Genomic DNA, 10,296 nt, shown 5'->3' on the forward strand with positions numbered 1-10,296 from the left:
ATGACATCCTCCTTTACTCAATGCATGGTCATATATGTATCCTCCATTCCTGTATCCTCCCCTCCATGCATGAAGATACAGTGGGTACGGAAAGTATTCAGACCCCTTTACATTTTTCACTCTTTGTTTCGTTGCAGCCATTTGGTAAATTCAAAAAAGTTCATTTTTTCTCATTAATGTACACTCTGCACCCCATCTTGACTGAAAAAAACAGAAATGTAAAAATTTTTGCAAATTTATTAAAAAAGAAAAACTGAAATATCAGATGGTCATAAGTATTCAGACCCTTTGCTCAGTGTTGAGTAGAAGAATCTTTTGAGCTAGTACAGTCATGAGTCTTCTTGGGAACAATGCAACAAGTTTTTCACACCTGGATTTGGGGAGCCTCTGCCATTCCTCCTTGCAGATCCTCTCCAGTTCCTTCAGGTTGGATGGTGAACGTTGGTGGACAGTCATTATCAGGTCTCTCCAGAGATGATCATTTGGATCTAGGTCAGGGCTCTGGCTGGGCCAGTCAAGAATGGTCACAGAGTTGTTCTGAGCCCCTCCTTTGTTATTTTTGCTGTGTGCTTAGGGTCATTGTCTTGTTGGAAGGTGAACCCACTGTACTGTATATACACTGCGTTCCAAATTATTATGCAAATTGGATTTAAGTGTCATAATGATGTAATTGTTTGTTTTTCAAATAAACTCATAGATGGTATTGTGTATCAGGGCTCTTTGGATCACTGAAATCAATCTCAAATTCCTGTGATAATTAGTTTACCAGGTGAGCCCAATTAAAGGAAAACTGCTTAAGAATGATGTTCCACATTATTAAGCAGGGCACAGGTTTCAAGGAATTTAGGAAAGAAAAAGGACCTCTCTGCTGCTGAAAAGCATCAAATAGAGCAATGCCTTGGTCAAGAGATGAAAACATTAGATATTTCCCAAAAATTTAAACGTGATCATCGTACTGTTAAGAGATTTGTGGTTGATTCTGAGCACAGACATGTTTGTGCTGATAAAGGCAGAATGAGGAAGGTTTCTGCCAGGCAAGTTCATCGGATTAAGAGAGCGGCTGCTAAAAAGCCATTACAAACCAGCAAACAGATATTTAAAGCTGTTGGTGCCTCTGGAGTCCCTCGAACCTCATGGTGTAGGATCCTTCAAAGGCTTGCTGTGGTGCATAAACCTACTATTCGGCCACCCCTAAACAGTGTTCACAAGCAGAAATTGTAGCAGTGGGTCCAGACATACATGACGACTATTTTTCATACAGTCTTGTTTACTGATGAGTGTCGAGCAACCCTGGATGGTCCAGATGGATATAGTAGTGGATGGTTGGTGGATGGCCACCATGTCCCAACAGGGCTGCGACTTCAGCAAGGAGGAGGAGGAGTCATGTTTTGGGCCGGAATCATGGGGAAACAGCTGGTAGGGCTCTTTAAGGTTCCTGAAGGTGTGAAAATGACCTCTGCAAAGTACTGTATAAAGAGTTTCTGACTGACAGCTGTCTTCCATGGTATAAAAAGCAGAAATGTGCCTTCAGGAGCAAAATACTCTTCATGCATGACAATGCCCCATCTCATGCTGCAAAGAATACCTCTGAGTCATTGACTGCTATAGGCAAAAAGGAGATAAACTCATGGTGTGGCCACCATCTTCCCCTGACCTCAACCCTGTAGAGAACATTTGGAGTATCGTCAAGCAAAAGATCTATGAGGGTGGGAGGCAGATCACATCAAAACAGCAGCTCTGGGGGCTATTCTGACTTCATGCAAAGAAATCCAAGCAGAAACTCTCCAAAAACTCACAAGTTCAATGGATGCAAGAATTGTGAAGGTGATGTCACAGAAGGTTTCCTATGATAGCATGGAACTTGGCCTGTTAGGATGTTTTGGAGTTAAATAGCTTTTTTGTTCAGTGAATGTGACCTCCTAATGCTGCAAATTCCAGAAATGAGCATTTTCAGTTCTTTAAAACATATCAAATGTTTAGAAATTCTACTGTGCCTAATAATTTGGAACAGTGAAATTTGAGTTTTTATTCATTTTGGAGATTATACTATTATCATTGGGAAGTTTCTTCAATAAAATTTGATGTATACTCTAATGATGATGACTTTTATTAGAATGACTGTCATTTGTACGGACTATTTAGGAAAATCAGAGAAAAATATCATTTGCATAATAATTTGGAACACAGTGTATATCCTCCATACCTGTATCATTCCATCTATGCATGAACATATACACTGCTCAAAAAAAATAAAGGGAACATTAAAATACCACATCCTAGATATCTCTGAATTAAATATTCCAGTTGCAAATTTTTATTCATTGCATAGTGGAATGTGTTCAGAACAATAAGGGTACGTGCACACTTTGCGGTTTCTGCTGCGTTTCCGCAGCGGCTTTGGCTCTGCAGAAACGCAGCAGATTCTACTGTGTTGTACAGTACCTTTATTTCCTATGGAAATAAAAAAAAGCTGTGCACATGCTGCGTTTTTTTCCGCGCGGTTTTGCTGCGGTTTTCAAAACGCAGCATGTCAATTGTTTGGTGCAGAAATGCTGCAGTTTTACACCTCATCCATTATGAGGTGTAAAACCGCAGGGCAAAACCGCAGATAAACCGCAGGACTTTGTCCTGCGGATTTACCTGCGGTTTTCTCTACAAAATCCGCAGAGACAAAAAACTATGTGTGCACATACCCTCTGGACACTACGCTGACAGACACAGCAAACCTTCTTGCCACAACTCGCATTGATGTGCCATCCTGGATGAGCTACACTAACTGAGCCACTTGTGTGGGTTGTACAGTCCGTCTCATGCTACCACGAGTGTGAAAGCACAACCAACATTCAAAAGTGACCAAAACATCAGCCAGAAAGCATTGGTACTGAGATGTGGTCTGTGGTCTCCACTTGCAGAACCACTCCTTTATTGAGGGTGTCTTGATAATTGCCAATAATTTCCATCTGTTCTCTATTCCATTTGCACAACAGCATGTGAAATTGATTGTCAATCAGTGTTGCCTCCTAAGTGGACAGTTTGATTTCACAGAAGTTTGATTTACTTGGAGTTATATTCTGTTGTTTGTGTTCCCTTTATTTTTTTGAGCAGTATATATATATATATATATATATATATATATATATATATATATATATATATATACACACAGGTGCTTCTCACAAAGTTAGAATATCATAAAAAAGTTAATTTATTTCAGTTCTTCAATGCAAAAAGTGAAACTCATATATTAAATAGAGTGATTACAGAGTGATCTATTTCACGTGTTTATTTCTGTTAATGTTGATGATTATGGCTTACAGCCAATTGAAACCCCAAAGTCATTATCTCAGTAAATTAGAATACTTCATAACACCAGCTTGAAAAATGACTTTAAAATCCGAAATGTTGTCCTACTGAAATGTATGTTCAGTAAATGCACTCAGTACTTGGTCGGGGCTCATTTTCCATCAATTACTGCATCAATGTGGCGTGGCATGGAGGTGATCAGCCTGTGGCACTGCTGAGGGGTTATGGAAGCCCAGGTTGCTTTGATAGCAGCCTTCAGCTCATCTGCATTGTTGGGTCTGGTGTGTCTCACCTTCCTCTTGACAATACTCCATAGATTCTCTATGGGGTTAAGGTCAGTCGAGTTTGCTGCCAATCAAGCACAGTGATACTGTTGTGTGTAAACCAGGTATTGGTGCTTTTAGCAGTGTGGACAGGGGCCAAGTCATGCTGGAGAATGACATTTCCATCTCCACAAAGCTTGTCAGCAGAGGAAAGCATGAATTGCTCTAAAATTTCCTGGTAGACGGCTGCGCTGACGTTGGTCTTGATAAAACACAGTGGATCTACACCAGCAGATGACATGGCTCCCGAAACCATCACTGATTGTGGAAACTTCACACTAGACCTCAAGCAGCTTGGATTGTGGCCTCTCCACTCTTCCTCCAGACTCTGGGACCTTGATTTCCAAATGAAATGCGAAATTTGCTTTCATCTGAAAACAACCCAGGTAAGACGCTTCTGGCGTTGTCTATTGGTCATAAGTGGCTTGACACAAGGAATGCGACACTTGTAGCCCATGTCCTGGATATGTCTGTGTGTGGTGGCTGTTGAAGCAATGACTTCAGCAGCAGTCCACTCCTTTTGAATCTCCCCCAAATTTTTGAATGGCCTTTTCTTAACAATCCTTTCAAGGCTGCGGTTATCCCGGTTGCTTGTGCACCTTTTTCTACCACACTTTTTCCTCCCACTCAACTTTCCATTAATATTCTTGGATACAGCACTCTGTGAAAAGCCAGCTTCTTTAGCAATGACCTTCTTAGGCTTACCTTCCTTGTGGAGTGTGTCAGTGACTGCCTTCTGGACATCTGTCTGGTCAGCAGTCTTCCCCAGGATTGTGGAGCTACTGAAACAGACTAAGGGACCTTTTTAAATGCTTAGGAAGCCTTTGCAGGTGTTTTTTGTTAATTATTCTAATTTACTGAGATAATGACTTTTGGGTTTTCATTGGCTGTAAGCCGTAATCATCAACATTAACAGAAATAAACACTCTGAAATAGAAATAGAAATAGAAATAGATCACTCTGTTTGTAATGACTCTATATAATACTAGCTGAAGAGCCCGGCGTTGCCCGGGCATAGTACCTAACTGTGGGTCCTGCTGTCTTCCTTAACATGGCTCCACTCCATACACCTAGAACACACATGGCTCCGCTCCGTACATCTCATACACACAGGGCTCCGTACACCTCGTACACACACGGCTCTGCTCCATACACCTCGTACACACAGGGCTCCGCTCCGTACACCTCGTACACACAGGGCTCCGCTCTGTACACCTCGTACACACAGGGCTTCACTCCGTACACCTCGTACACACAGGGTTCCACTCCGTACACCTCATACACACAGGGCTCCGTACACCTCGTACACACACGGCTCCGCTCCATACACCTCGTACACACACGGCTCCGCTCCATACACCTCGTACACACAGGGCTCCGCTCCGTACACCTCGTACACACAGGGCTCAGCTCCATACACCTCGTACACACAGGGCTCCGCTCCGTACACCTCGAACACACAGGGCTCCACTCCGTACACCTCGAACACACAGGGCTCCGCTCAGTAACCTCATACACACAGGGCTCCATACACCTCGTACACACAGGGCTCCGCTCCGTACACCTCGAACACACAGGGCTCCACCCTTACACCTCGAACACACAGGGCTCCGCTCAGTAACCTCATACACACAGGGCTCCATACACCTCGTACACACATGGCTCCACTCCATATAACTCGTACACACAGGGCTCCGCTCTGTACACCTCATACACACAGGGCTCCGTACGCCTCGTACACACATGGCTCCGCTCCATACACTGCGTACACACAGGCCTCCGCTCCTTACACCATAAAAACACAGGGCTCTGCTCCGCACAACTTGTACACACAGGGCTCCGCTCTGTACACCTCGAACACACAGGGCTCCGCTCCGAACACCTCGTACACACAGGGCTCCGCTCTGTACACCTTGTACACACAGGGTTCCGCTCCATACACCTCATACACACAGGGCTCCATACACCTCGCATACATGCGACTCCGCTCCATACACCTCGTACATACAGGGCTCCGCTCCTTACACCTCGTACACACAGGGCTCCGTTCCGTACACCCTGTAAACTCCTCCTGACCCCACGCATAAACTTACCTTCAGCCAGTACCATGACAACCAGCACACAGACAGCAGCGTCCTGCACACACTGAGGCCCCTGATCAGGTGACCCCTGGCTCCTCCCCCTCCTGTGACCTCATCACAGGTCCTGTGCAGTGTGTGCACACAGAACAGCCAATGCCATCGCCGCTCCTAAATGCGTGCCTTCCCCCTGCCTCAGGGAGTGAGACATGTGGTGCACCGTGGGCCGCAGATGCCTGCCTCAGGGGCTGCATGCGGCCCGCGGGCCGAGTGTTTGAGACCCCTGCTCTACAGCCCCGCTGTCTTCCTTCGTCCACAGCCCCACTCTCCATGCACCACACACGGTGATGCCGGGGCCAGGAGAGAGGTGCTCAGATTGTTTGCTCTGCCGAAGTGGGCGGAACTAGAGCGTAGCTGCAGCGCATGTGATTTGGCAGCCTGTGGGGGGCGTGGCCTAGCACGGGCTGCTGGAGTGGGCGGAGCTTGTCTGAGTGGGCAGAGCTAGAGTGGAGTTGCGGCGTGTGTGATTGGGCGGCCTGGGGGGCGTGGCCTTGCGCTGTAGTAGGCTGCAGTTGAAGCCGGGGACTAAATTTAGGCCGGGAAGCTGCAGGGGAGAGCGGGGAAAGCGCAGTTGGCGACAGGGAGCGCCGACTGAGCCGGGACACTATTCGGCCCCTGTCCTGAAGACTGTCTTCCTCACAGCCCCGCTCTCCATGCACTGTCCTGCTGTATCCGTCCTCAGCTCTGCTCTCCAACCGCGTCCCACTCTGCTGCTTCGTGATTGGTTGGTGTCCCACTCTGCTGCTACGTGATTGGTTGGTGATACACACACACATTCAGATTTATATATAGAGATATGAGTTTCACTTTTTGTATTGAAGAACTGAAATAAATTAACTTGTTGATGAAATTCTAATTTTGTGAGAAGCACATGTATATGTATCCTCCATTCCTGTATCCTCCCCTTCATGTATGAACATATACACGTGGTCAAAATTGTTGGTACCCCTCGTTTAATGACAGAAAAACCCACAATGGTGACAGAAATAACTTGCATCTGACAAAAGTAATAATAAATCAAAAATCTATGAAAATGAACAAATGAAAGTCAGACATTGCTTTTCAACCATGCTTCCACAGAATAAAAAAAAATTATAACTCACGAAATAGGCCTGGACAGAAATGACGGTACCCCTGAAAATAATGTGACAAAAGGGACATGTTAAATCGCGGTGTGTCCACTAATTACCATCGCAGGTGTCTACAATCTTGGAATCAGTGAGTGGCCTGTATAGAGGCTACAGATACTCACTGTGCTGTTTGGCGACATGGTGTGTATCACTCGCAACATGGACCAGAGGAAGCGAAGGAAAGAGTTGTCTCAGGAGACTAGAAAGAAAATTATGGACAAACATGTTAAAGGTAAAAGTTATAAGACCATCTCCAAGCAGCTTGATGTTCCTGTGACTACAGTTGCACATATTATTCAGAAATTTAAGCTCCATGGGACTGTAGCCAACCTCCCTGGACGTGGCTGCAGGAGGAAAATTGATGACAAATCAAAGAGACGGATAATACGAATGGTAACAAAAGAGCCCAGAAGAGCTTCTAAACAGATTAAAGGGGATCTTCAAGCTCAAAGAACATCAGTGTCAGATTGAACCATCCGTAGTTGTATGAGCCAAAGTGGACTTCATGGGAGATGACCAAGGAAGACACCATTGTTGAAAAAAAAATCATGAAAAAGCCAGACAGGAATTTGCCAAACTACATGTTGACAAGCCGCAAAGCTTCTGGGAGAATGTCTTATGGACAGATGAGACAAAAATGGAACTTTTTCATAAGGCGCATCAGCTCTATGTTCACAGATGGAAAAATTAAGCATATCAAGAAAAGAACACTGTCCCTACTGTGCAACATGGAGGAGGCTCTGTTATGTTCTGGGGCTGCTTTGCTGCATCTGGCACAGGGTGATTAGAATCTGTGCAGGGTACAATGAAATCTCAAGACTATCCAGAGATTCTAGAGAGAAATGTGCTGCCCAGTGTCATAAAGCTTGGTCTCAGTCAAAGGTCATGGGTCTTGCAGCAGGATAATGCCCCAAAACACAGAGCTAAAAACACCCAAGAATGGCTAAGAGGAAAACATTGGACTATTCTGAAGTGGCCTTCTATGAGCCCTGACCTAAATCCTATTGAGCATCTTTGGAAAGAGCTGAAACATGCCGTCTGGAAAAGGCAACCTTCAAACACGAGACAACTGGAGCATTTTGCTCTTGAGGAGTGGGCCAAAATATCTGTGGAGAGGAGCAGAAGTCTCATTGACAGTTACAGGAATCGTTTGATTGCAGTGATTGCCTCAAAAGGTTGTGCAACAAAATATTAAGTTAAGGCTACCATCATTTCTGTCCAGGGCTATTTCAGGAGTTTTATTTTTTTTTTTATTCTGTGGAAGCATGGCTGAAAAGCAATGTCTGACTCATTATCATTGATTTTTAGTTATTATTACTTTTGTCAGATTCAAGTTATTTCTGTCACCATTGTGGGTTTTTCTGTCATTAAACGAGGGGTACTAGCAATTTTGACCTCGTGTGTATATGTATCCTCCATTTCTGTATCCTTGTCTCCATGCATGAACATATATGTATCCTCCATTTGTATGAAGAATGCTGAATTGTTATCATACACAGCTTATTTTAGGAGATACTGAAAATCAAACCTAATTTCTCCCCTTTGGCGAAGGTCTACTGATATCTGTAGGAATTAAATTATTTGTTGATCTCATAAAATTTGGCCACAAATATCCAATGTCATAGAAGCTGTATGAGATGAATGATCAGGGCTTTCACTTGCGTTGGGTTGTGTGTGATGTATTATGCCAACCCTATTGAACTATAATACAAAACACATCCTGTGGACTAGAGGGGGCGCTCTTTCTGGAAGAAACCAGCCATGTTTTCTCATTTAATGCAAATTATTTTAAATTCCCTGCAATCCAGGAAAGTTCTTACATGTGCAAAATTTTCCAACTATTTGAATGATTTTTTTTTGGATGGAGACATATAATCTTGTTACATTATTTTTAGAAATGCCACAATTGTTTTAAGGCCGGGATCACACTACCGTGTGTGATACGAGAAACTCGCACGAATCTCTCGCATCAACACCCGGCACAAGACCGGAGCTGCGGCTGCATAGAAATACATGATGCGAGAGACTCGTAACGTAAGGGCACCACATGGCTAAAGCAGTGCTGTAACCCCTTCATTTGTAGGATTAGTGTTTGTTCCAGTGGTCATATGGCACTTGCAAACAATATGGCATCACTTTATGAGAAGGGATCTCTTAAAGGGGTTGCTTGATCTCTGCAGCATTTAAATCAGAGCAGAAAGTTTCTACATGCAGCCTCTGTCTCCGTACGACCCAACATGTCCGGCCATTCCCTTCCCAGAACAGATTGATGAATTAAATGTTAATTGTGGAATACTTAAAAGGGTCATCAGGGACTTTTTTTTAATTTTCCATATAGGGTTAAGTAATTATTGTCAGGTAGTTAACATTTGACAACTGTTGGCTGAGTGAGCTGTCAATCATCATGGTATTGGTAGTGACACCTAGAGCAGAGTGGAAGAGAAGGAATTGCTCTGTCACCGTGATGTCACCGGAAGCTGGAGAATCACTGGCAGGAGCAGTCTGTGACCAAGCTGAGCTGGGAGAGATCATCGTAGGACAGCACTGGCAGGGCCGCCATCAGGGCATTACTGCCATGACTGGCGTATGGGGCCCGATGAGTAGAGGGGTCCCTGTCTCTTATGCTCATCGGGCCCCAGCAGCAGGATTCTGTCGGTGTAGAAACTGAACCTGTGTCTGAGATGCAGGTTCAATTAAACTCTATTGCCGTGCAATACTTAAAAGCTGCCAACCAATCATAGGCTGACATCTGACATCAGTGCGCACGTCACCATTGTATGACGTCATTGTCATTCGCCGGCGAGTCCGTGTTTGGAATGCCAGGAGGGAACATCGCGGCGGGAACACGGCAGGTAAGGAGGAAGTTTTTGTTTTTATTTTTATTGAAAGAAGCAAGCCGCAATATGTTTTGATGGCAGGATGGAGACACATGGATAATGTGTCTTTATCCTGCCTAGGGCAGAATGGAGACAAGGGGCAGAATGGAGACAAGGGGCAGAATGGAGACACGGGGCAGAATGGAGATACAATGGCAGAATGGAGACACAGGGCAGAATGAAGACACAGCGCAGGATAGGAGACACGAGGGCAGGATGGGAGACACGAGGGCAGGATGGGAGACATGGGGGCAGGATGGAGACACGGGGACAGGATGGGAGACACGGGGGCAGGATGGAAGTCACAGGGCAGGATGTAAACACATGGTGCAGAATGGAGACACGGGGCAGAATGGAGACACAGGGCAGAATGGAAACATGGTGCAGGATGGAGACATGGGGCAGGATGGAGACATGGGCAGAATGGAGACATGGGGCAGGATGGGAGACACGGGCAGAATGGAGACATGGGGCAGGATGGAGACACGGAGCAGGATGGAGACATGGGGCAGGATGGGAGACATGG

The sequence above is a fragment of the Dendrobates tinctorius genome, unplaced genomic scaffold (genome assembly GCF_039654945.1).
Source record: "Dendrobates tinctorius isolate UK_male_01 unplaced genomic scaffold, ASM3965494v1 ptg000196l, whole genome shotgun sequence".
NCBI lineage: Eukaryota > Metazoa > Chordata > Amphibia > Anura > Dendrobatidae > Dendrobates > Dendrobates tinctorius.